Raw genomic sequence first — 27,617 nt, forward strand, 5'->3', positions numbered from 1 at the left:
ACCAGCTGAAGAGCTGTGTCGTGGCATCTCCTGCTGGCAAAAGACAAGGCCTGGGTAGATCTAAGCTGCAGAGATGAGACTGAATGTGCCGTCGTAATACAAGTGTACTCAAAACTGGTGCTTCCTGCTTTGTTGCACTGGGAGAGAGCCCAGAACCCTGCTCCTATCCCACTAAGACAATTGCAGAGATGATTTTTCGCAGGCAGTTTTCCCCATGTGCTGTATAAAATTATACCTGCAGCCCCAGCTAAGATCTTCAGGATGGGGAACAGGGATGATCTGGTGGCTGGGTGTCTGGAGAGCTGGTGCTCTTCAGCTTGTTCATGCGTCTGGCGCATAGCTCAGCCTTTCTGCATCTCAGATCCCTGTTTGCCTGGCCAGCAGAACAGCATGGCCAGACTCCACCAGGCTTTTCTCCACATGGCCACGGAGAATCAGAAGTCCTCTAATGGAATAAAGGATGTGAACATCTGCTACAGCCAAGGCTGTGTTGGCTAGAAAGCACTGGAGTGTTAACTGACGCCATCTCTTCCATCCTGCTCCCACACTGCTCAGCCAGAGGTGACTTATGGAGAAGGAAGCAAATAGGATCCTTTATTGAGAATTAAGGAAATAGCATTGTAAGCATGTTTTTGGTTTTTTTTAAGAGTCTAAGTAACCCCATGATTTGTGACAGCAGCTCTGCACACACAGGTGATGAGGGAGTATAGTGAGAAGTGTCACCTAGTGGGAGGAGGGCTCAGAAGTTCCGTTCCTTACCCCGCAGGGCACATCCTGTAGGAAACAGCCACTTGAAGTACACTTACTCATTTTCCCTTGGCAGGAATGAGATGGTGACGATGCCGGGGTGTGAAGTCTGCTCCATGGCCTTCAGAGCAAGTCCTTGGCACACCTCTGGGTTCAGACTTGGCCTTCCCCCCCCATCCTGAAAGTTTCCAAGTGCCACTGAACTGATGGGAGAGAAACAATTGTTCTGTTTCCCGGGCTGACACCTCCTGCTGAGCATCCTTCCCTGCAGGAATGGCAGTTCTCTCGTGTTACTCTGGGGACATGCCGCCGTGGTGCTGATGGGACCAGACAGGATCCGTCACTGTGCTGATGTGTCTCCTCCACAAAAAATCCTAAATGACACCAGTGTCTGAGAGATGAGGAACAAAGGAAAAACCAATAAAAATATCTGCTCTGTTTGGTCCCCTCTGGTCATCTGTCATCCCAGTCTGGAGCGGAGACTGTGGAAGAGGGCTGGGGTTTTGGGGTTCTGGGGATATGAGATGGGTTCACTTTGTTCACCCGAGACCAACAAGCCTGGCAGGCCAGAACGCTGCTTCTGCTGGACTGTGGTTATGGAGTCTCTGTCCCTGGTTTTAGCTTGTTTTTTGGTGTACAGACTCCTCTGACTGGTGCCATAACCAGACCCTTGCAGTGGGGAAAAGAGGGGATGGGCTAGAGCTCGGTGTCACTGGTGCTTCACAAGCATCTGAAGGACCTTGCCAAGGTTGTGTGAATCTCTCTCCCTGCCCCAAGGTAAGATCATCTCTACCTCTGTCACTGCTGTACTAATCTGTTTTTAAGGACCCTTGGGGATACAGGTTACTCAGCCTCTTCTAGGACTTCTAACAAGAATAATGTAACAAACATATAAAGTGTGTTGGGTTTTTTGTTTGCTTTTCTCCTTTGCCTCAATCTTTAGCCTGTTGTTTATGTTCTGTGGTGGCTATGGCTGAGGAAACATTTTCCTTCATGTTTCTAGGGGGCTGTTTGAAAGCTGCTCTCAGATCAGTGAGGACCAACTAGGATGGCTGTGCTCCTCTGCAATGTGTGTGACAGATGTGTCACCTCTGGGCTCACTCTCTCCAAATGGTCCATTTCTGTCTCAAAACACGGTGGCCAAAAGCAGAGCACCAGACTTATGATGAAAATCAGCCTTTAAGGTAAGAAGCTGAGATACTCTTGCTTGAACAAGATATATGGGGAACCTCTCTCATCTGAAGATGCTGACATTAAACCTTCAAGGCATCATGGCCTTAGCTCTTCAGAACACCTGTCTTGTTGGGCAGGCAGATTTCTCCCAGATGCGTTTTCTTGTTTAAAATTGTCTGGTGGAGTTTTTCCCTCTCTTGAAACAGCTGTTATTTCCAGCCTCAGCAGTTGAAGGTACTTTAAAATTGGGTGAGTTAGTGCTTGTGAAATAGTCTGGGCTGTTCATTTTCATGGGATTTAAGAGTGACTTGCTGTTCATGTCCTGAAAATTGTTTTGCCTGGAGGCCATTTTGCACAGGAGCTTAAATTGTTGGCTTGACTCTCCCTTTGTATAGTGGAGAGTTGTGTGTTCTATAACAACCTCTTCTTGCCCGTGATAGCAGCATTTTGGGACCTGCCCTAATCAGAGTTTTGAGTGGCACCACTCTGAAGTGTGCTGAAGCTGCCTGATTTGGAGGCAAAAGAGGAGAGATAGGAAAGCATGGATGCATCCAATTGAGGTAAGGAGACTACCAAATACAGGGCAGCCAGACTACAAACATATGGATTATGTAAGCGTAGTTGGGCTGAAACCTTGCAAAATAGTCTTTCTGGCCTTGTAGGCTGTCCTCAAGCAAACGATTTTCTGTGGACCACTGAGTTATGAAGAGCTGGCTGAACAGAAGAAAACACAACTTTAATTAAATTGAGAAAACAAAATATCCAGTTCTTTAAAAATGCCCCAGCCTCAGTAACTGCAGACCTGGAAAATAGACTTGAAAATAAGCAGCCAGTAGCTCTGACTAATTACACTGGAAGGCCACCACCTTCCCTTCCACAGGCAGGGGAAGCAGGCTGGGAACTACTGGTGTAATGACAGCAGAGCTTGTGGGGAAACCACTGGGTCTTGTCCTTGGGCAGCCCCAGTTAAGAAAGAAATATATCTGCAGGCTCCAAGTCCCCTGCCTGCTGCTGGGACTGCTCACTGGTGATGACATCTCAAATATGTTTTAATAACCAGTGCGTTAATAAGTGCTCGCTACTTCACCAGCTTAGATGCATCTCTTTAAATTTAAACAGAATTAGATAAGGTAGGGATATTATCAAATGCCCAAAGAACATTAAGCAGATATATTGGAGGCTTAAGAACTCTGCAGCAGATTGTTAAATTGCTCTAAATATTTCCCTACTAGTCTGGGGGTATTTAATTAAAACAACCCCTCTAGTCCTGTGCAACGTGCCTAGCAGGCTTACAAGCCCTGCACAGGGCAGGACCTTAATTGGCAGCGTTACCATGAAGCTGAGCCATGCTTGAGGACAATTTAAAAAACAACAGCCCCCCCCTCCCCACCCCACCCCTCAAACCACCCCAAACCCCTCTAATTAGTGTGAGAAATGACGACAAAACAACTCCAACTGTCTCCAGTGACAGGTGCACAAATAACAAGGCTGATGAAAGATTTTGCAATTAAGATTGTGCTATGAAGATTAATGGGATATTTTCATAAACTGATGTAAGATTGCCTATAACCCAGTTGCCTCCATGTAACTCCATCTCCTTCTCACCAGCGCTTCTGTATCTCCTACTTTTCAGATTTCCTTCACGCCTGCTTTCCAGGTTGCTGGGGGTTTTCATTCCCCCAGTACTTTTTTTTCAGGTGTCCCATGTTTCCTAGCATTTCCCTTCTCTTGCTGTGGCTGCTCTTGTCTAAATCTTGGGTTTCTTCTCTGTTTAAACTTCGTGGCTGGGGTGGAAATGGGGGTGTTGCCATGGGCTGTCCATGTGATGTTGCTCTATCATGGGCTGTGTTTGTGGAGCGCAGGGCAGCGGATCACTGGAAGGTATTTTCCAGTGATCCACTTGTTAGGGATCCAGCTGCAAAGCACACGTCTGGCTCTAAAGCCATGTGTGTCCATCGCTTTCCAAGGCCCATGGGTCACATTGCCTGTGCTGCTTCCCAGCAATGTCTCCCTTGAGTGTGCAAGTGATTCTATTAACCCAGATTAAATTGGTACGACCACTGCCTGAGAGGAAGCATTGAACTGGCAGAGAAATAAACTGGCAGCTGGACCAGACACCCGTTCCCATGAATCTTTAAAAGAGGGGGATTTGTGCCTCTCACCCAAACCTGCTCTTTTCCCGAAGACATTTGCCTGTTGCTGCCATCATTGTGACTCCGTTACTCCTAATTGCCTCCTGTTATTCTTGGTATCTCCAAGGCAGACCAGTACACAGGGAATTTACATTTTTTAATCTAGAGAAAGCAATGACTGGACACATAGCCTCCAGTCCTGCTTTTCTTCTTCTCAGTTGCTGCCATACACCAGGTTTGATGTCCAGCTCTTCAGTCTGTCCATGTTTACTGGCTGCCCCTCCTCCCTGCCCTTGAGTTTCCTTCCTGACCTTGTCCTCAGTGGCTTTTAGCTGTGATTTTCCTGCGAGACCTCAGAGGGATTTGTTAGAATGGTGGTTAACAGGCTCTGGGCTGGATGTAAGGGGCATTAGTCCTGCCTGGCTGGAGTGGGCTTTTGCTTGCTGCATGCTTTTTCCCATTGCCCATCTAAATGATGTGTTAGAAGAGACACCTGGCCAAACCTGCAGCCCTGCTCCCCCCACGGCCCTCTTACCAGCCATAGGCCCCAGGGCTGCCCAGGACTTTCAGAGCTACAGGTGAATACTCCCATGCACAGGGATTTTGAAGTAATTATAGCTGGGGCCCCCAAACCAGTACAACCACAGTGTCCTGCCTGTTAACTCTGCTGGGGAAGCGTGTAAATAAGACCTCAGGGAGATGATGTTTGCCTCCTGATTCAGAGGCTCTCCTCTGTATTTCCCCCTGCCTCTATCCCTAGCAAAGGGGCTGTAAATGATTGTTTCCCACAGTTTGTGAACAGTCTTTAAATGAGAGTTAGCACAGGACAGTGGCTTGTCTCAGACATTTCTCTGTACAGATGCATGCTGTGCACTCCAAATTCTGACACCCTTTCTATAAGGTCCATGAAAAAACCTCGTGCAGCAAAAAGGCAGGAAGATTCCAGTCTCCTAAGAAAGAGGCATTAATTGGTTGTGGCAGAAATGTAGTTTTTCCTGAGAATGGTATGTGCCTGACAGTATTTCACTCACCAAAGCAAACAAGCAGAAATTAGGGCTTTCTGTCTCTTGTCCATGAGCCTTTTTGACTTGATATCTCCTTGTTGCTCCTCCTTTTAATTGCTCAGCTGTTGTCCTATTAGTGTCAATGCTTGGTGGGCACATGAGTTAGAGATGAGATGCTCTGGCTGGTGGTCTTCGAGGTGTCAGCCTGGATAAATACAGTGGTTCTTTCTGTTCTCTCAAATCCCCTTTCCCACTCCCTCCTTACCTTTAAGATGCTGGAAAAAGCCAGGGAATGTTAGTGCAGGCTGTAGGTGTAGCCTTCCCTCCCAGGCCCTTGGCTTGCTGGTCCTTGCAGCCCCACTCCGTGTGTTCCCATCATGAGTCTTTGCTGGGTCAACTCCAGAGCTGAGATTATGCTGGAGACCAGCATAAGGTTTCTGCAATGAGATGATACTTCTTGGTTTGGGATTATCAGGACCTTGCAAACTTGAAAAATGCCCAGAAAACTTTCCTGGCAGAGATGCTGCTGTGGTCCTGCCTCACTGGATGGGCAGATCTGCAGCCTGACCTCTTGGTCTTGTGCTTTCACTTCATGTTTTTGTGGTAGTCCTGAGTGGCTGGCAGTGAGATGGCTGGCTGGCTGGCTGTGTGCTTTTTATTCCCTCTCACTGTCCTGGTGATGGCACTGATGCTCAGTTCCAGCAAATTAACCTTTTGGGGGAAGTCTCCACCTTATTAGCTTCTTGCCCTGACTGCTAACACCTCCCCAGGAGGTTAATGCTTCCCAGTGATCTGGAGCAGCCAGGTAGCCTGCCTTTTGGTGGAGGTGGGTATGTAGGATTGGGAGGCATCAGAGGGCAGATGTACTTTCCAGGTTGAACTATCCTCTGCTGCTGCAGTCTGCTGGGAAGTGCTACCCATGAGATTGTCCTTGGAAAACTCTTCTTGCCAAAAGCAGCACAAAAACGCTTTCTTGCTTCCTGGAAGAAGCACTGATGGTGCCAAACCCAGCCTGCCAGGGAGCAAGGCCCATTGCCCTGGTGGCCTGTGGTTCTGCTGTGACCTCTGTGACTGCCTCCCTCTTTGCCCTGGGGAGCTCAGAGCAGTGCCTGGTTGACTCTCTCTGCTCTGTTGGGAGCTGGGGACAGTCCAAATGGATGTGCCCTGGCCCAAATGGCCCCTGCAATTAGTGCCAAATGGGTCTGAGCAGACACTGGAGCAGCACTGTAAGAGATGTCGAGATGCAGCAGCAGAGCCTCACGGACCCCTTTGCTTACTCCACAGCCTGGATGAGCCAGAGATCCCAAAGAATAAGCAGGATGCAGCCCTGCCTTTAGAGATGCTTTGAAACAAGCAAACACGTGGGTGGGAAGGGATTTTGTGTTGCAGGGCGGATTTAATGCCCGGTATTTTATAACCTGAGTGCCTTTTACCGACATGGTTTTACTATCCCCTCCCATCTTAATAGCTATTTTATAAATATTATTATGAAGAAGTCTTGGTGGTAATGCTAAAGGGAAGCTGGGCTTTGTTTTATCTGAATAGCTCTTGCTTCCAGCTTGGGATAAGGGCTGTAACACTGCAGAATGAAGCTGGGCTGGAACAAAAGGAAATCTATTCATTAACTTAAATTGTAGTAATTTTAGCGTGACCCAAGAGGAGTCTGGTGAGTCTAACCCTCTATTTCCCCACATCCTTCCTAGCAAGTGCCTTTCTTTCTCACTGAGGTTTGAGAGCTGACTCACTTCCAGACTGGAGTGAAATCTGGGGTGGGTATTTTTTATTCTGTAAGATTAGAGTCAATGCTGTTACAACAATTACAGCGGAAAGAGAAATGATTGCCATTGTTGATTTTAATGTGTGAAAGCTGAACTTAAGTTATCCACTTAACAACTTTATAGTTGCTGGATTTGTTTTTCTTTTTGTTGTTATGCTCAGTCACAGATTTCTGTAAATGCTGCTGCTCATCTAGGGTAGGAATCCAGCTGAGACCTTGGCTGCTTGATCCCTTATCATGTTAGTGATTCTTTTCTAGGGATGTACCTCTGGGTTTTTTTAGGACTTGGTATTTTGTGGTGAGGGTAAGAGGTCAAACCAAGACTTAAGGGAAGAGAGGTGTGTCTGTTTGGAGCAGACTGAAAGGGTCCTGCTGGTGCCAAGGCAGGTGAGGAGTCCTGGTCCCTGGCCTCCTGCAATGTGATCAGGGTTGCAAAGAGACCTGGACCTTTCCATGGGCCAAAGCCAGAGCTCAACCTCCCTTGGCAAGTTTTTATTGTTGGATGCTGGTTTTTGTTTTTTTTTTTAATTTTTCATTTCAGATTCAGCTACAGTTGTGAAAATGAGTGGACAGAGGAATAATCCAAAGCAAGAGGAGGAGTTTTGGCAGGGCAGAGGGCTAGAGGGTTGGGGATGCAGGAAGTCACAGGTATCTCTGCCTTCTCTCAGTTCCCCAGTCTGTAAAATGGAGCAAAGAGGTTGATAACTTACATAAGAGCTACTGGCATACAGCATTTTGTAAAGGCTCCCAAAAAACCTTCTGGATGGCAAAGCACAATGAGAGCACAGACAGCCTCATCGCTCAGACAGCAAACTCCTACATGTGAGAACGCGAGCCGGGCGTTTGACGTAGCTGCTACCCAAATGCCAGCAGGTGACGAGCAGATGGGGCTGCCGGGCATTTGTCTGAGGTCTGCCTGAGCAGAAGGTGGAGGGGGAGTGGAGATCTGAGTGCTGGGGCTTTTTTGTTTTTTTTCTCCCTTGTGTGTGTTGTCAAAAGCTGACACGTGGTTCTCACCAAAGATAAAAAATAGAAGCCGTTGGCTTGCGCAGAGCTGTGGCGTGGCAGTGCTTTATCTGGGAGCTGGGATGTCATGCTCTTCTGGTTATTTATAGGTAGCAGGCAAACCTTGGGAGAAGGATGGGAAGACCAAAATGTCAAAAACATTTCATGTGGTGGTTTTGGGCCATGGCGGTGCCCACTGGGAACCCACCCTGGGTTTTTTCCTAATGGGTGCCTCCATCAATCTTGCAAGGACTGACACGAGGAGGAGAGTCCATCTTCAGAAGGGCTCTTCTCTCTGATCCATGTGTGTGACCTGCCTTGGGGGCAATGTGGATTTAAACACACAGGGAAAGAGATGGAGGGATTGAAGGAGCTGATGAAGAGCAAAGGACATAGGCAGTGAGCAGCCAGATTGATGTGTGGTGTTTTGGGAGTGGGGATCTCCTGTTCTAGTGGGGGAACCAGCAGAGCAGTGCATGTACCAGAAGGTTGTGTCTTGCTTCAGTCTGGAGTCGTTTCTCTTACAGCCTTTTGCTGTACCCTGCATGGTCCCAGTCATCTTTCATGGTGCAATTTCCCATACTTCCGTTGTTCCTGAAATCCCAGCTACATGCCTCAGTACAGCCCTCAGCTTGGAAGGGAATTGGGTATTAAAAGCCTTGAGATGCTGTGGTGGGCTGACCCTGGGTGGGTGCCAGACACCTACCAAAGCCTCTCTCTCACTCCCCTCTGCAACTGGACAGGGGAGAGAAAATACAACAAAGGGTTCATGAGTTGAGGTCTGGGAAAGGTCACTCACCAAATACCATCATGGGCAAAACAGACTCGAATTAGAGATATGCATTGGATTTGTTACTAACAAAATCAGAGGAGGATGATGAGAAGTAAAAATAGACCCTAAAAACACCTTCCCCCCACCTTATATGCTGAGTGTGATGTCACACGGTCTGGAATATCCCTTTCGTCAGTTGGGGTCACCTGTCCTGGTCTCCTACCAGCCCCCCATGTCCCCTCACCAGCATGGCCATATAAAAAGCAGAAAAGGCCTCAGCTCTGTGCAAGCCCTGCCCAGCCACAACGAAAACATCTCTGTGTTCAGCACAAATCTAAACACAGCCCTGTACCAGCCACTGTGAAACAAAACTCTACCCCAGCTGAAACCAGCACAGATGCACAACTCTAGAAATCTGGTTCCCACCACAGATCCCTCTTGTCGCTTCACCCTGCTCAGCTCTGACACAGGGCAAATCAAGGCAAGAGGGTGAGTCTGAGAATCCAAACCCCCTCCTGCCTAGAAACATGGAGAAACACCCCGTGCTTTCCTGGGAAGGCATCCCTGCCCATCCAGGGCTGGGAACAAAAACCAGGATCCCCTTCGGACTTCCCGATGGGATTGTCCCCCTCTGTCCCTTTCCTTGTAACAATTTGTGAGCCTTTGAGAATGAGATGCTCACAGGTTCTCAGTGTTGGCATTGATGTGATGGGGACAGGGGCCACCACACCTGGTGGTGGCTGGGAATAGGAGGCGAACAATTACAGCTGAAGAGGTTATACAGCATTGTAATCCCGAAAAGAAACATTATGATTCATCATTCCTGATGTAATGTCATCTGTTTAATAAAGCCGTAACTCACTCTGGGCTCATTTTTAATGGGGCTATTTAGGTAATGGTGTTGGGTTTTCTCTTTCCCGACCTCCCCCCACTCTCATACTAAGTAGGATTTGGACTGAGCACTTGGAAAGAGCTATTGGAGCCGAAGACTTTTTTTATATTTACAATATCTTTCAAGCCATAGCTGAATGGGGTATTATTTATGTCAAATCACTACTTACCCTGAAATACGGGGAGAAGAAAAGCCAACAGCTGGATATGGTAATGAGTAAATAAACCATGTGTCTCTTTAATGATAGGGACATGAATTTGTGCCACATGGGGAAACGGCTGGTGATAAGATGTCTTTGACTGGGGCTGACCACAGAACAAGGGCACCCCAAAATTTATGTGGCTGGAGGGCTCCCTTGGCAGCTTGCTGGGAAGAGCAATGGTCTGATGGTCTGAGGTTGGCTTCACTGACTGTTCTCTGCAGGGGTGTTGTCCACATGCAGGCACAGCAGAATTTGCTACCTCCAGCCTGGTGGCACAGTGTGATTCTTCCCACGAAAACCTGGATTTGGTTTCTGTGGATGTCTTGGAAGCACAGAGTTCTTAAAAATCCAGAAAGGTCGTTTTAGGAAGAAGTGGTGGGAGGGAAAGTGACTGTGACACAGTCCAGAAGGAGAGGCTTTGAGTGTTCTTGTTGTCTGGTTTTTTTTCAGGGTGATTTTCTCTGTGTGTGGAGAGAAGCATGTCTGGGAATGGACATTTTGAATGCAGGTTGCTTGAACACCTACAAGTGACATCAGTTGTCTGTGTCCTCAGCAGAGCAGAGTGGCAGGAGTCTTTCTGTCTCTGGTAATGTGCTACAAGGGCAAAGCCACAGAGTGAGTGACTGATGCAAACTGTTCAAGGAGAGGGGAGATGTCGAGGGGAATTGACTGAAGACAGTGTTGAAGTAGGTATGACAACACCAAATTTCTTTATATGTTCAGTTTCCTGAACAAGGGGCAAAGAGTTGTTTTCATTTTGTGGCATATCGGAGTTTGTGTGAAGTTTTGGTGTGAGGTAAAGCTTCTACTACAGCCCTTATTCTGCAGTTGAGTTCCACACACCTGGGCATGTGCAAACTTGGTGGGAGCTCTCAAGGCTGGGTATCCCCCTGTGCTGTGTGGAGTGGAGGCATGGGGCAAAAAGTCCCTGTCTCAAAGAGCTGATGCACCACGGGTTGAACACTGAGCTGGAGCCAAGTGGGCCCATTTCTCTTGAAGTCAGTTGTGTGCCTGGCTCTCTATGCCTGTAAGAAAAATCAGAACTGCCAAATTGGATGGATCATCTCTGATACAGCAAACTCCTCTTGACAGTAGCTAAGAGCAGTTGCTTTGGGAGTGTATGAGAGCTGGGCATTTATGGACAGATCCTTCCCACTATATCTACCTGGCTTTGACGTAGGGACTGTCCTAAATAAAGGAGTCTCTTAATGTCAGAAGAGACTTGACTTTCTGCATGAGAATTACTTAACCTTTTGAAATTAATGTGTTCATTGTGCGTACATTTTATTGAAAAACCAAGTCATCCCTGTCCTCTGCCACAGTCCTCCTGAAAGGGAACCAGAACTGTAACTTGTTAGAGCTGCTTCTAAGATGCTTTAACTTGGTGTGAAAGTGACATTAGAAATGTTGCACCTTGCCACCCATAGATTGCTTAGTTGACAACCACACATGAGAGCCAAGAGGCTTTTATTTGAGAATGTGTTGTTTTATCCATATATTTTTGTCTACTTCAAAAAGTGAGGTAACTGGTTTTAAGAATCCAGAAATTAAAATAAAAATAACCTCAAGACCTGGACAGCTTTTGTGGTTGGCTGCACTTTGTATTTTTCCCCCGGACTTTCTAGATGGAAACACCCTGTCATTTATCTATCTCTCCTGTTATCATATCTGGAGCAAGAAAGGAAACAAATAAGGAAACTTGGGAAAAAACACCAAGCCACAACAAAAAAAACCCCCATAAGCGCCTTAAAATATCCACTGCTCAAAGCAGTTTCTACTTTTGTCCCATCCGGTGGTAATTTATGGCAGTGGAATCAGACGGATGCGGGAGCCAGCCCGCTGCTCTTTGGAGGAGCCAGGAAAGGCAGAGGGCTGGGAAGGTGAGTCCTCTCTGGAGGAGAACAGTGGTTTGTGTGCTGTGGGGTCACCAGGCTTCCTGCAGATTTCTCTACTGTTTCTTTACAGGCTGGGTCTCCCATGTGACTCCTGCTGAGCTGCGTCCTGTTTGGACCATGGGATTTGATGCTCCATGGACCTGAAAGGAAGGTCGATGGATGTCACATGAAGATGCTTGGACTCTCACCCAGACTGAGGAGGTGAGCTGATATCTGGTGATGAAATGGTTAGTGAGGTATCATATCCTACAGCTTTGGGAGAGGTAATGGATTTAATATTCCTTTCTTCTGCTTCCTTCTTTGTGCTGGTCCTCACCTACAGAACAGGGGTATGGTTTTCATCTGCCTCTTGAAGAGTTTTAGATCTGACATGTCCAACGGCTGAGACTTTGGCAGGGGGATTTTTGCCAATTTCCCTGTAGACCTTCAAAATGCTCTTTGCTCTTGGTCTAACTTGGTGTAGCTTGGCCTGAACACCTGTGCTCACGTCAAACACCACCTAATTCCACCCATGGGTTTGGTTTGGGCTCTTTGGAGCAGAGGGCTGGTCTTCATTACTCCAGCCCTGTGTAAGCAGCTTTGCTAAGGAACATCTTTGGTGTAGTAAGAGGAAATTGTTTCTGCCTGCCTTTCATGTCTGCACTATCACTTGAGGAGCCCGTCCTGCAAACTGCCAGGACTGTGCTCACATGGCTTAGAGCAGGAACCAAAACCAGTGTGCCTCCTAAAACAAATACCAAAAATCTCATCTCATGAATGCTGTTGAGTATGTGAAATATGTGGATAAATCATAATGTGGTTCATGGGGTCAGCAGAGAAGGATAAACCTGCCACATACAGATGTTCCAGGCAATAAAAAGGGCCCGTAAAGAAAAGCCTCTTGTTGCCAGGGAAAGCCACAAGTGCAGAATTGAGCCGTGCCTGGGGCCTCCCGCTTTCCTGGGAAGCAGGGAAAGGGTTAAGTGTGGAGCCGAGCGCTCAGCTTGCTCTGTATTATGTCCAGGTGGCATGACGTGTGAACAGACGAAAGATAAAAATCACAGTGGATAAAATCACAGAGGAAATGGCTTTGTCTGAGCCCAGATCACGACGCCTTGCGCTGACCCCGCAACCTGAGCTCCATCAGTCAAGTTGTCCTTCCCTTGACTTCTCACCCCATGCTCTGCTGCTGCTGCTATTCCATAAAAGAGGAGGGTGGTGGGAGGAGGGGAGAGGCGGCTCAGCCCGATGACTAAGAGGGTCCGAGGACACAGGTCAAGTTCTTTCTGCTGGAGTCTGGAAGGGAAAGCTGAGTACTCTACCAGACCCTGCTATAAAATGATCTTCCCCATAAAAGGACTGAAAAGTAACTGGGAGGCGAGTGTGGTCCTGTCCTGCCTTGGCTGGGGATGGGGGTGGTGGAGCAGAGCCAGGCTGTCCCAGAGCCACGGAGCAGTAGCAGAGTCAGGGCCTGGGGCTTTGCTTGGAAGGCAAAAGGTCTGTGACTTGTCTGTCAGTGGGTCCCTTCCCACCCAGCTGTGTCATCTCTGCTGACAGGAGGCCAGGGAAGAGACCAAACCACCCTGGGTAAGGATGTTGTTGCTGTGCCCTTGGTGCTTGATCACCTTTGAGAAAGAAAGAAAGTCTTTGAGGGCTTGGATCAACTCTGTGGGCATCTCTGGGGGGAATAAATCTCCTCAATCTCCTTCATCAGAGACAGGTGGCATCAGTGACTTAAATAGTGTGCCACTGTCCCAGAGCCAGGCAGCCACAGCTGTGGGGACAGGCACTCTCCAAGCTTCGCTTTCAAAGGAGCCATGTTCACTGCAAGGGCTGGAGGATGCTGGAATTTGCTCCCTTTGTCTGATCCAAAAGTGCCTAGTTTTGGGGGAAGGCCTTCTGGGCATGCTGCATAAGACATCTGTTTTACAGGGTGTTTAGGATGGGGCTCAACTCAGGCTTCCCAAAACTGGGAAGGGCTGGGAAGTGGTTCCCAGTGGTAGCTGGCCGAGTTCCCCTGACCTGATTATCTTTTGCAGCCCTGGGATTTGAGTGTGTTACCAATGACACTGTGCTAGGGCAGTAAGAACTGGAAGGGAGTTTTTAGGTGATTAGACTGTAAATTGCTCTGTACATTAAAAAAAAAAAAGTGCTTTGTCCTCTCCTGTGGTATAAAGATGCAGGAAGCCATAGCTCTGGTGACTTCATGCCTGTATGGAAACTTGTATTTTCAATGCACCTTTATCTAGTTCCCTGTGTATTTTAGTTCAGTTTAATTTAGCATGGTTTAATTGGAAGTTTTGCACCAGAATGACCAAGCTGGCACCCCCTGAGCTGCAGGTGGGCTTTGTTTGTAGAGATGCCTGCAGAGGTACTGAAGACTGTCACTGTCCCTGAGTTGCTGGGAGCAAAGAGAGAGCTATGGCAGTAACATGCTTGGGCATCAGGTGGTGGGAGGCCTTCAGGCAAAAGGGGAGTGTGGTTGAGTTTGGGTTAAGCATCTGCTGAGTCTGCTGCCCTGTCTGTGTGAAAATCATGCAAAAGGACCCAAAGCCCTGAAGTCAACAATATGCCATGACTAGCCGTCCTAGGGCTGGGTGCACCAGTGGTGATGCCTGGGGCTCCTTTGGAAGGTGAAGGTTTAAAAAGCCTGCTCCTTTTTGGAGCACTGTTCCCTTGAGGCTGTGATTGTGATTGTTGCCTGCTCAGAGGAGAATACAGTGTTAGGGTGGGCACCTCCAAGACAGAGACATGACCTGCAACAAGGAGGATGATGTGTCCATTAAATACTGATTTAGAGCTTAATAAGCATCACACCCCTGCCTCCCCTTGCTATGAGGAAGGTCAGGGTATAATGACCAGACCCAGTCTGAGAACAAGGTGTGTCTTGGCTTGACAGCATCTCTTGTGCCTTTGACAGCATGTATGGCTCAGAAAATGCAAGCAGTTGTTGAGAAGACTGAGACTTCCTTGTCCTGGCCAGGAAGGGGTATCCCAGGAGCACACACTTCAGCAAGGACGTGGGGAATGTCCACACAAACATACATGACTTTTTTGGGAGGCAAGATGCTTGTCTGTGAGCAAAGACACCTCCCTGTGTGGCAGATGGGGCACCTGCATTTTGGGTTCACAGCAGGATCTGTGGGTTGTCTCCTACTTAGTGAGCAGACAAGGAAGCAGCCCAGCTGTGTGTGTCTGCTCCTGGAGAAGCTGGAGAGCATCACCACTCCTCCTCCCCAGGGAAGGCAGCTCTGTGGCACGACCTCCCACCTGGGGAAACAAGATCAGCAAATGACTCCTAAGTAGCATGTCCATCACTGTCAAATTGACCATGGATGTCAAGCGTGAATCGGCTGTCCCTGTGGCGTGGCCAGAGCCAGCCCCTTAGCTGGCTGAGCCAAGCTGTGCTGACTCCCTGTGATAGCATTTTAATGTGAGGAATGACAGAGGCCTCCAAGTTAATGTCTGCAGAGAGGTGACAGTTTTGAATGTCAGCCAAAGTGGAAGGCCTGCCTGGAATTTCGCAGAGAGGGAAGAGGATGGGCATGAAATTAGCCCAGGCAACCATGTCTGCTGGCAGCCTCGTGGCGCTGATACCTAGTGCTCCCAAAAGCTGACAGCCTAAGTGGAACTTTCCCCTTGGACCTCAAAGGGCCACCTACATGTGGCTCTTCCCAGGAGTGTCTCCAAGGACTGCAGAAGGGATTTGAGCCTGGAGCTCTGCGTTGCACTCTTATGAGGACCACTGGGATATGGAAATGGAGACAGAAATGCCACTCTGGCGATAGGAGGTGGAGATGAGATGGGAACCAAGCTGGTGTCTGCCCACCATTATAACCAGTGCGTGTATTCAGACGAAGCCTGGCTCTCAGGAGCTTGGCTGGCTGCCTGAACAGCCCCATGGAGTCCCACAAGGAAGGCACTCTTGGTGGTTAAAATCTGATGGCAAAGATCATCCAAGTAATTCTTAAACAGCTATTCACGAGAGGGAGCAAAATCCTCCTGATGCTCCTTGTGCAGATGAGGAGATTACCAGTACAAATCAGCCCATCACAAATGAGCAGGTATTCCTGTCCCCTTCCCCAGCCTTAGGCCAGGGAGCTTGCCTTGCTGTGCCTCAGTTTCCCTCCTCTCCATGGAAATAAAGTCTGGGTTTCTTTATGGAGAAATGTTGGAAAAAATAAATGGTTTCAGGGTTGCAAAGGGCCTGAAGACTGCAGGTGGGAGGCATCCCTGAAAGGAGACGAAAGCAATGACAAGATACTGAGCACGGCGAAGAGTTAGGCTGGATTTATTAAAGAAAAAATGAGGGAGATGTCTGTGGTCAGCTTGATAAATCATCTCCCCCTCAAAGCTGTGTTTCTGTGTTATTGTTTGCCTGCAATGAGATCTTGACAAACTCTTCCCTGGGCTCAGGGGCTAATTGCCGAGTTCACAGAGTTGCAGATGGTCTTCCATGCTGTCATCTGAGCTGGGACTGGGCTGAACTGGCTGTAGACTAGCCATTGGGAAACCATTAATGTGTCTGTTTGGTAATGCAATACAGGGTACAGTATTTCCTTTTAAGTCCAGTAGAGCGCAAACTCTTCTATTCATTGGCAACCTTCAAAACAGGGAGAAGAGTCTATTTCTGTTTGTGTTCCTTGCGAAATCCTGTCTGTTGTGTGCAAAACTGTTTTCAGAAACCTGGTGTTGGATGGCCAGAAGATCAGGAAGGAGATGCTCTGCTTCTCCCTGCTGCAAAAGCCCAGGGAGGAGGGATAAATGTTTGTTGTCTCTGTTCCAGCAAAGCCATGACGTGGGAACTCTGGTGGCCTGCTGTGACCCTGTGACACTCTGACTACAATATTTGGGAAATCAGCTTTGACACAAGAGAGCTTTGTGAGAGAAATTGCCTGATTCCCAAAGCAGGATTTTGACTGGGAGCTGTTTAAATAGAAATCTGTCTTTCTATTTGGGAGTAGATAAAGCAGTGTAAGGAATGCTATCAGATAAATGTAGTTGGCTTATGAGGAGGAGGACTGTAGTGGGCAAATCTCTTCAGAAAATGTCTTCTGGGTTTTGGGAGGTCCTAGGGATTCCAGGACCTGCTAACCCAGTCTCTGTATTGCTGGGATAGCACCCCAGACTAGGCTGAGATGATGTTAAAAGAAGTAGTGAATTGTGGCTGCTCTTCTTGCCAGGGTTTCACCTCCAGCTGACTACAACCATGTGGAAAAGGAGATGAAGGATTTTTCCACCTCTTGTTTGAACATAAGAGTCCTGCTTTGTTGTTGCACTGAGGGCAGAAGTGTGGCTGCAGGCTAGTTACACAAATAATAACCCCACCAGAACTCCTCACAGATATGTCAAATATGCATTATATGTAAAAAACAAACAAAAAACCCCACAAAAACTCCCACCAGAAAGCCAACACACCCACAAACCAAAAAACACTTCCGAAGTAAAATAAAAAGTGAACTGCAGACACCCTAGTTCTCACCACCCCAGAAGTTCAAGTTACTGTTGGCTGGTTTTAGCTGGATACTGAAATAAAATGGTATTGGTGCTGAGAAAAGCCTCTTAAAATAAGGAGAAGGTCTAAAGCAAATTTTAAATTCCTTACTGTAAGTTTAATGCTGTCTTTAAAGGCCTGGGCAATTGACTGGAGAAACGTTGGGCTTTGTTTAACTACATTTCTTGGCAGCACTTTGACCTTTAGGTATCTCCTGGTCTTCCCAGCCAGACAGCTGTGGAGGAATGCTGCAGTTCGCAGGCTCTTAATCCCAGTGTATGGAATGCCAGTCTTGAGGAGTACTGCTGGAATCTGCTGGAGGGCTGACCCGTGTTGTCCTTGTCTGCACCGCTCTGTGGCTTCGGGTCTCTTCCCTGAGAGCTTTGAAGGACACTTCTCTGCCCGGGAGTTTGTGGAGTCTGACTGAAAGGTCCCTTCTGGACCTTTCTCCTGCTGGTTTGTGCTCAGTGGTGGCACGGGAGGGATGTCACAGGGAGGCTCTGACTCCACTGAGGTCCACCAGAAGGGTGTCTCTCATCAACTTGTGGTTTTTCATGGGGGATAACTTCCCTGCTGTCCCTGTTGTCATGCAGAGCACTTGTTTTCCTTCCCACCAGTTAATTTTGCAGCCAATCCAGAGCCTGTTATCTCCCAAAGTGTGAGTGGAGGTACTGTGGGAGAAGACCTGTGTGGATCAAACTCCCACTTGCTGCCATCCCTGCCTCCTCTGCTGAAAGCTGTGACCGAGCGGGTTCCCTCTCCTCAGACTCAGGCTATGAGCTAACTCAGGGGAGAGGTGTGTGCAGTCGTTTATCCTCCTCGTCGACAGATGGGATCTGACAGCTCCTTCCCTTATGCAGTCACAGACTCCACAGCTTGCATCTTTTCCCCTTTTCTGCCAGGAATAACTTTAAGGGGGGCTTTAAAAAATGGTTCATTAATGTTCTGGAAATGTTGTTTTGTGTGTGAATTGCAGGAACTATTTACAGTAACTTCTCAAATGAACCTTGAGAAAGGGGAATAATTTTGCTGTGTGCAAATTTCGCAGCTTTTTACTGCTGGGTTTTTTTTTTTCTTTTTCCTGACAGCATCTACATTTTAAAGTTATGGCCCAAGGCTTAAGAAACCCAGTGTCTTTTTGGACCAGGTGAATTATGAATCAGCCTTGAACTCCCTTCATAGTGCTGAGTACTAATGTGTCCGTATTGCAGAGGGCTAGTGACTTAGCCAGTGGGTTGAGCAAAGAGCAAAGAGGGGACTTAGGTCTCCAAGTGTTTAAGGCAGGGCACTATATTCATTCCCTGCTAGACAGATGGGAGACAGTGAGGCCCATGGACCTTGGAGAAATTAATGGGGCTCTCTGAGAAAAAACATCCTGCTTAGAAATGAAATGTTAGCTTCACTTCCGCGTGTTCCGTGTGGTTGCCTTTATTTTTATTGGTTCCTCATCCGTTAAAGTTGTCACCTCCTGCTGACATCCCAACTTTCTGTGTTGGGAGAAGGCTTGGTGGAAGAGCCTTTCAATGAAGCATGGGGATGTTGGCCAGTTATACTGCTTGCATCTCATTTTAATGGGGGTCATTAACCAATTATCTGCTTAACTGAAGATACTTGCTGTAAATTTAATTAAAACTGATTATGTGAGGTGGGATTTTTCTTGGATGGGAGTTTTGGTATGATGCAAGGTGGGAGACAGATTGCCCAGGCAGAGGGCAGAGGGTCAGTGGGCAGGCAGCTGGCCTGTATGTGTGACTGGAATGGTGGGTAGCTGACAAGAGTGGGCCAGCAGCCCTCAGTTTGCAGGACGTCTTGCTGTTGGTGGTGTTTTCCATGGAATTACAATGTGGGACTGACAGAGCCGTGAGCTCTGACCTGTTGCTGGTTGGTATCTGACTCCATGGCCCCATGTGAGACCTGCAGGTTCCCACATGAAATACGGCCAGCAGATTTTATTGACTTGGGCAAGAGAAGCCAAGGCTGCTCTTTCCTGCAACTTGATAGACCTGGACTTCTGATAGCCAAGTACATATTGAGAAGTCAGGACTGATCCTGCTGCAAGGCTGTTTGGCTGAGGGGGCCATGTGCTTTGTTTAAAAGTTTTGTTTACAGGTTTAGTGCTTCTGAGGGATGCTCTGAAAGGAGTCCTGTGCAGGCTGCCCCCTGGACATGAGCGCATGTGGCCACTGGTTGTGTTGGCCTCTGTTCTAGAAAGCAAAATACGATGCTGGTAATTCTGTTCATCCTGCTAAGTTTTTCTGTCTCCTAAAGAGAGGCATGACAATGTAGCAGATGTCTGATATTATTTTCTTTTAAGCCCTTAAATGCTTTGGTCTGGTCAGTTTTGTTGATCTTCCCTGACTTACACGACTTTCCTGCAGATCCTGGGTTTCTGGAGAAAGATGTGTTGGATAATGCTGCAGCCCCTCTTGTCCCCCATATCCTGAAGCTCTCTCCTACCTCTCAAACCCACCCTGCTGGCTTTGGGTTTTGACTTGCATTATTTATTGTTCCCTTTACATAAGCCCCTCTGCTAAAGCCAAACCTCGTCTTGTTGAGCTTGTCTTCTTGGCAAGTCTGAATCTTACAAATATGTCCAGGTTCAGAAGAAAAACAACTGTTTAAGGATTTAGAATTCAACTGAAAGCCAAAAGGAAATACAGCATTTCATTCTGGATAATTAATAGATTTTTTGATAGAATAGCACTGATATTTTTGTTGATATTTAGTAAAAAGCGCTGTCACTGAAATGCTTCTTTCAAAATATAATTTTAATTGAATTTGAAGAAAAGGCATTTCAAGATGAGGAAAACTGAGCTGCTGGGCTCAGAAATATTGCAGCTAGACATCTTGATTTTGCAGAATTAAAATATTTCAGTGTGAAGAGCCTTCAATGTGAAGGAATCCAGAGTGATTTGAGAAGTATTTCGATGTTCCTGAATCTGCATTTTTCCCTGGTTATAGACACAGTATGCGTGTGTGTTAATGGAACATTTTTTACCTACTTCCACAGTAAATGAGTCGGTAGCACAGTCCTTTGGTGAAAAAACTTAGAATTTAAATAGACAAGCTGGCAGGTTATTTAATCTCTGGATATTTTTGCCTGCCAGCAGAAGAGTAGTTTTTCACTTGCCCAGCTCAGTCTTTGGCAGAGCAAAGAACTGAAGCTGGGTTTTCCGAGTCCTTGTCCCATGTCCCACAACAAGATCTCTGTCTTCTCTCTTTGTCTGCACTTTGTGATTTATCGCCCAAGGCTCCTGATATTATTTTTGTTCTGCTCCCTAACAGTATGATTTGAAACTTTTTATAAACAGGCCATAGCAAATGCATGTGACACACAAAAATATGGGTATTCATCAAAGCAGCACAGCTGCTCCTGAAACAATGGTGCTAAGGAAGCCCATTCATACTAATTACAGCAGCACAAAGCATTGTGTTGCTAAATTTGCTGGCAGGTCCAAAAAATGTTTTGGCTTGACCTGAAACAGTCTCTTTTGGGGAAGAAGTTTTTGGCATGTTGAAATGTTTTAGTTTCACTCGAGGAGCAGCATTTTGTTCTGAAGCAAAGGATTAGCTTCAAGTAGAAACAAAGAGTTAGAAGATGGAACTTTGGTTTTAAGTCCAAGTGAAGTTTTTTAATTTTTGTTTTGAAGGAAAGAAAGTTTTTCTCTTACCCTTGAGTTTGGTAAAAAGGCATAAGTGGGTGTTTTAATAGTGCTGGGATGGTGGTTTAGGCAGCCTGTCCTCTCCAGTCTGAACTCTTCAGCTGCCGGAGGATGGCCTGACCCTTCTGCAAGCACGAGGTAAAACCCCTCACCTGAGGGTCTGAGGTCCAGGTGACGTGTCCCTTCTCTGCTTTGGCCCCAGCCTGATGTGCTGAGCAGGTGACCCTGGTCAAGCCCAGTAGCCCTCGTGTGCAGGCGGGAGAGAACAGGGGCAATTCTTCTCCTAAATCTCACTGAGCCCAGAAGGAACAGAGTGTAATTGCACTCCGCATACCGATATTTCTGTGTACTCCTCTGTTGGCATTCCAACCGCACAATAATATTTTCCTTTCTGAAAATAGCAGACTGATTTAGTGAGATCCTTGAATGTTTAGAAAGTCTGAAAATGCATAATTAAGGTATCCAGCCAACTCCCCCTTTTGCCTTGTAATTATTGTGTGTTGATTATCACCCCGAATGGCTTCCACCACCCGCTCAAGCTTAACTTTGCCCCACAGATCTGTCAAAACAGAGACGTGTGTCAACATCTCAAATTGCTATTACAACAGAGGGAACCAACTTCCTTTCCTCTTCAGATGAATCGATTTTCAATGTAATTTCACAATCATGCAGTGGGTAGAATGATTTAGTGCTGCACAGTCTCTGCCTGCCTTTGTCTTCACAATCTTACCTGCACAAACCTCCCAGTTTATCATTGGGGTTGGGTACCTAGAACAGCCCCAAACAGCTTTTGAAACTCCTAATATCCAACATCACATCAGTAAAGCCCATTCCCAAAGCTGCTTGGAGGGAGGGGCAGTAAAAGGATGGCAGCCTCACTCCAGACACCTGAACTGAGGTGAAAAAGCAAAATGTTTCCAGCCCACAGCATCTGATGGAGCTCCAACAGGAGCTGCTTTGTTTGTGCGATAGGATGCACTCTGGAGCCCACGTGAGTTGATGGGAAAAATGCACGTCATGTTGTTTCAGTCCCTGCTTTTATTAAGCAGCCATTTGGATGACATATGGAAATTAATGTTATATTTAGGCATGTTCCTCTATGTCCATGAAGACAGTTACAAAACTATTTTTAACTCTAATACTTGTACTAATCCTCCTAAAACCCACCAAGGAGCACTAACTCTTCTCCAGCAGCAGAGGAAAAACTCAGCCTAGTCTTTAGGGGCGTATTTCTGGACAGATACTTGCCAGAATAATCTGTTGAGTTCACTCTGGTTCTGCTCTTATCTAAAGTTGCTCTGCCCTCCTTGCCAGCATCCCGCTGATTCCTTTGGCTTGCCATATCCACAACCTTGTTGTAGCAAGTCCCAGGACTTGGCAAATGCCTTGGACTGCTCATGGCTCTGGCAAGCACCAGCAGCTCTGTTGCAGATCTGTTCCAACACACATCTGTGTGGGGCTGTCCCTGTAGTGGCCGTGTCAAAATCTGGAATGCTGCTGCTCCTACATGCTCTGTATGTTGCTCCAGGTGCTTGCTCCCAGTTCCTGGGCTTGCGCATACCTACCCACAAAGGTCTCCTGAGCACACCAGATAACCAGCAGCACTTCTTTTCCCTTTAAAGAAAGACTTTCTTCCAAGCCTTTGTGCAAGGGAGAAGCCATAAAGATGGGGTTAACAGCTGACATTGTGGATCCAAGTTGCCAACAGAGATGCAAAACCACCACTGAAAGCTCTGAGATTGATTTCTTCAGGAGCTTTTGCCGAGAGGCCAGAGGCAGTGTGCCAAGATCTCCCAGGATGATGGCTCCTGTCTGGGGTATTGCAGCAGATTCCTGTTCATGACACCCTTGTTCTAACCCGCTGGAGTATTCTGTGTTCTGCGGGATGTCTGCAGAAGGATCTGTACCGTGCTTCAGGCATGGCCTCCCCCAAGGGCTGGTGTGTCACTGTAATATAATTCCTCAGCTTGATCCAGCTGGTGGGTGGGTAGGGAAGGAGTGCTCTGCTCCCTCTATAGCTCCGTTCAGCAAGTCCTTCTGCCGGGATGCCAGCCTTGCTCAGGCTCAGATAATCCAAGCGAGCAGCCTCTATTTTTGGCATTTTGTCTGTTCTTTTTTTTCTTTTCCTTTTTCCTTGGCATCTCCTGCTGCCCCACATCACCTCTAGGCCTCCCTTGGGAAGCTGCTCTGCCCATGATGGGATGCAGTACCCCATCACTGTGCTGGGCCCAGCCCTGGGGCGCAGGGACCTATGTCTGCGGAGCCCTGGAGGGGAGCATGCCCTGACACTCAGACCAATTTCTGCAGGACAAAGGAGCAGGATTGCTCCATCTCCTGGGTGAGAGTGCTTCCTGGGCAGCATTCCTTGGGAGATGTGCGTGCCTCCTCCCATGGCTGTGCTGGGCAGCTCCCTGGCCAGCATGCGAGCAGGGATCATTACCTTGCACTCCTGCCCTGCAGTGCAATGATGATGGCAATTTATCAGGCTATTCCCTGGTGGACTGGACTTGACCTGGATGCAAGAGTCTCAGTGCTTCCAAACAGCTCCACTCACGTGATGCCCACTCCAGCTTTCCTGGAAGGCAGGTGGATCTGGCGGGAACTGCCTGACACACTGCCATCACTGCATCATAACCTTCAGTTAGGGGAAAAAAAAAAGAATAGTAAGAAAAAAAAAAAGAAACAGAAAGAACATCCTTCTGCCCATGATCCCGTGGTAGCCCCAGAAATATGGGCATTAACGTCCAGAGAGCTTTCTTCTCTGGATAAGGGGGGAGTTAATGGGTTTGGATTATTTGTGGTTATCTGGATTTCAGATTGACACCATAAATATTCAAACTCTGAACCTGGCTGGATGCAGCCGCTGTTGACTTTTGTATGACCCAGCTGGAAACTTTAAATCAGCTGTCGACCTGACTTTCAAGGGAGTGAAATGCTCCAAATCCACTAGATAGCATCTCCTTGGTGTTTTATTACCTTCTGAGAACCTCACTTTGGTAGGGACCCAACTCCAGCATCCTTTCAGAAAGCAGGGCTTTATTAGCCTTGCAAAGTCATTAAACCTGCCATGTGGGAATAAGGGTGTCCTACCTTGTGGCAACACACAGGGCTTATTATATGGAACGTACATGATTAATATACAAGTGAAATGAGTCCAGATGCGAGCCTAGCATTGTGTTATTAATAGGCTAGCATAGATCTCTATCAATGGTGCTCTCTGTCTGCTGGATCACACTGGATGCTGTGCTTTCAGTGGGCTTTCTTTGGGTATTTTTTTAACCATTCCTTTGTCTTTTAAGATTGAGGTACAGGGCTTTTCTGAAGGCACTGAGTAGGTTTTGCTCCCAATGTAGAGTGTGCTGTCATTTTGGTCAACAGTCCAGGGCTGGTTTGTAAAATGCTGGGTGAGTCAGGAGTGATACATGGTGAGCAGCTGTGAGGGTGGGCCAGCAGTCCCACCTTGAAGGGCATTCTCTTTCTTGCCCAGTGACAGAACAGAGCAGCCCTCCAACACCAGATTCATCACAGCAAGCAGTGTGTTAAGCACTGTCAGCTTAATGAATGTCACAATGGCCACAGTGTTGGCAAAGGTTATGACCCTTGCTGGAGAAAGAGACCCAGACACCATTTTGGTAATTGTGTGGTGGCAGTGGGGAGAGCAGTGACATACCTGACATGTCTGACTGTTTCCTCGATGCTCTGAACAGTCAGAGGTGGATGAGTTGGGGCTGGGTGTTTTGCTGGAGTACCTCTGTTGAGAGGGGACTGGCAGTGTGGCTGGAGTCAAGACCTCCAAACCTTTGTAGCCTCATGGGAGATACTAGAGAACTCTTTGCCTCTTCTTCCCTCAGTTACCAGCTGAGAGCTAACCTTTCCAAAGACATGGCTGGATTTGATTGCCCAGCTCTCAGGCTGGTCTGGGTTCACAGCAGTGTGGGGCACTCGAATACCAACATTCATGTGGTGTGAAGTGCTTTTGGGTCCACACAAAGTATGGTTTTGAAAATGCAGAGGCTGGCAAGTCCAGGCTGACAGCTTTTAGACTAACTGGTTTGATGGTCTGGACCTCTAATGTAATGGTTTATCATGTCCAACAGATTCCTGTTCCAAATTCCCTGAGGAGATCCCTAAAATAGCTGTTCAATGAATAGCTTTTCCCTGCAGCTAAGTGAGATGTGCTGGCATTTGAGAGATTTTGGAAAACCAGCCCCACAAAGGCTGAGAAAGGCTCTTAGTCCAACCTTATGGATTATCTCACACCTCCTCTGCTCCTCTGGCTGGTACTGAAGTGAATCACAGGCAAATGGCCGGGTCTTGTAGTGACCAGTGCTCCAGGTCTTAATTCCATCCCCACCTAAGTTGTGAAGGTGTTTCTTCCTGCAGTTCCTGATGCTTCGAGATCCCTCTCTGAACAAGTCCCCAGAGACATGTGCTGTCCTGGACACCACACATACAGGGATTTGGAAGTCCCAGCATGGCCATAGACTTCCTCTCATGTCTCCAGTCCACCTGATGTCTTATCCTCCAGCCTGCAGGCAGTGGGCTCTTGTAGGGGCACCTTCCTCCAAGCTCACTCCTGATTATGAAGATGTCTGGGCTCTCTGATACAGCCGCATGTGCCTTGTGCTTTTAATACCGTGTATGAGTTGCTCTCTGCCAACTAAGATTAATTGAATATGTAAAACAATAGGTGCAAGGAATTAATACAGGGCTTTGTAATACAAGATGACTTTTATTCTAGCTTGAATACTTCACACAGCAGCTGTAAGTGCATTAGTTTTATTGATCTATATTCATAAAATTACTTAAATGTACCCTCTGGTGCTGAGTGTCAGGGATTTTCCAATGCTTGCCACTATGCATTTTTCATTAGAGGCTAGCGAAGGTAGATCCAAACTTTGACTGCCCAGGCAAAATTAATTTTATCTTGACAGCCCCAGCCAAACACAAGCAGATTGTTTTGAGAGCTGACCACTAACCATGGTCTCACACCATGTCCCCTGGAGAGGTTTCCCAGGCTCCTTACTTTGGGCTCTCCTGCATTGTCAGCCTCTCAGTGCTGCCAGGGTACACTGGCTACCAAACACCCGGGCTCCACCAAGGCTTTTCTTCTGCATTTTGTTTTAAAGAATGAAAATGGATGAGTTCCTATATATAGCTGAAACTCTTGTATTAAAACCCTGTCTGTACCACGCATACTAAACCTGGCCCGATCTTTCAAGGTCAGATGTTTGGCAGGTGGCAACACTCTGTAGCTGGTAGAACATTTCTTCCATCCAAATGTGACTGGATTGCCTTATATTTCATCACAGTTTTTGTCACTTTTGCCCAAAAATGCTCAGTTCATTCTCTTGCCCTTCCCTAGTGAGCAATTACAAAGAGGGGGAAAAAAAGAGGAAAAAGAACATCTTAATTTCTGGTGAAAAGCCTTCTCAAGTTTTTCTTTTAATGGTGTTTGATGGTAATCACTAGCCAAAGGAAACTGTACTTTTTTAGTTTATCAAAAACGTAGGATGAAAAGAACTAAGCTTCCCAGAGAAAAATGAAATGTGATGGGGTTTAATGGTTAGAGTTGAGGCAGGTGGAAAGGCAGCTTTTCCACAGGTTTGTCATGAGATTGGGCGAGGGATGGGAGCTCTTGTATCCCCCCTTTCCTGCACTGGTTTGCTTGTTAAGGTCACGGGGAGTCTCTGGTGTCTGGTAAGAGGCTGAGCTCACACTGCAGCCCTTGCTCAAGGGAGGACACTAAGAAGGTGTCTGTCCTTTAGCTGACAGCCTAGTGAAACTAAAACTCTCTGAGTTTTCTGTCTCTGCTAAATTGGGTTAAAATTAGCTGACAGGTTCCAAAGCAATTGAAACACACAAGCCTACGGTGTAATTGCATAAGCCACTTTCCTTGGGAAGCTAAAAAGCACCAGCATGTTTTACAGCACTTATTATAACAATTATTTTGTGATTCAATGTTCATGGCACTGTCTCAATGTGAACTTGAGGAGGGCTGGAGGGGTACAGAGACCATGGGCCTCTTTGGGAGGATGTATGTGGATGCGTGCCTGCTGTAGCAGGAAAGCCTTTGGGATCTGGGATCCCAGCCCTGCAGAGATGCTCTTATCAACCCTGCTGGTGAGGCTGTGCCTGTTGCCACCTAAATCCTCCTCCAAACCCGCCCTGGTTCCCCTGTTTTCTCCTTGGGGCTGGAGGAAGAAGCTCTCAGGGGATGCTGTTGCCTCTGTGCTGTGTTGCCTTAGGGCTGCTGCTTTCCCATGAGAGGGTTACATCTCCAACTCTCATCCTTTCAGGATCAGGGAGTGGGATCTCCTCTGGGCCTTGCAGCAAGGAAGTGCTTCCTGGTTCCTTGTCCTGTCCCAGCTGACAGTGGCTGAAAATCTGTCCCTGGTGAAGTCTGTGCCTCTGGGGTGGAGCAGGGGCACGGTTGCTCCCAGCCTTGCTGTGCAGGTAGCCCTCAGGTGTGTCTGCTCCCCTCAGGTGTGTCCTGTGCTCCAGAGCAAGGGCAGAGCCTTGCTCTACAGTGTGGAGGGAGATTGCCTCTGGTGGCCTCTTCCACCACTCTGTGGGGACTTGGAGGGGGATCTTTGCTTTTATATTATTATTTCTTTATTTATTAATAAATGGAGGGCATAGGATGGAATATAGCCCTGGCACCACCTTCTCTCCATGTCTCAGCCAGAGCCTTGCCCTCGCCTTGCCGGGGCCAGTTGCCCCCCAGCCCGGGGTGCCAGGACCCAGAGCCTGCTTGGCGCTCAGAGCAGGTGGCTGTGGCGGCGGGTTCGTGAACTTGGCTATGTTTTATAGCCACTAGAGGGGGGTCAGAGACTGCTGGCTTGGGCTGCCGGCAGCAGGGGGGGCCCGGCGGGGGGGGCCG

The 27,617-nt window shown here is 47.6% G+C and overlaps 1 long non-coding RNA gene across 1 annotated transcript in view; it reads left to right on the forward strand.

The window, feature by feature from the left end:
• Window positions 1-1,755: 1,755 nt before the first annotated feature.
• The window catches only part of LOC108445544, a 40,048-nt gene continuing 14,186 nt past the window's right edge, over window positions 1,756-27,617 (forward strand). The window contains exons 1-4 of the long non-coding RNA XR_001860429.1: window positions 1,756-1,931; window positions 2,361-2,480; window positions 10,155-10,394; window positions 11,670-11,800. This is a non-coding gene — a long non-coding RNA (uncharacterized LOC108445544). The remainder of the gene's footprint in view (window positions 1,932-2,360; window positions 2,481-10,154; window positions 10,395-11,669; window positions 11,801-27,617) is intronic.

This window comes from Corvus brachyrhynchos, unplaced genomic scaffold (assembly GCF_000691975.1).
Source record: "Corvus brachyrhynchos isolate BGI_N302 unplaced genomic scaffold, ASM69197v1 scaffold101, whole genome shotgun sequence".
In the NCBI taxonomy this organism is placed as follows: Eukaryota; Metazoa; Chordata; class Aves; order Passeriformes; family Corvidae; genus Corvus; species Corvus brachyrhynchos.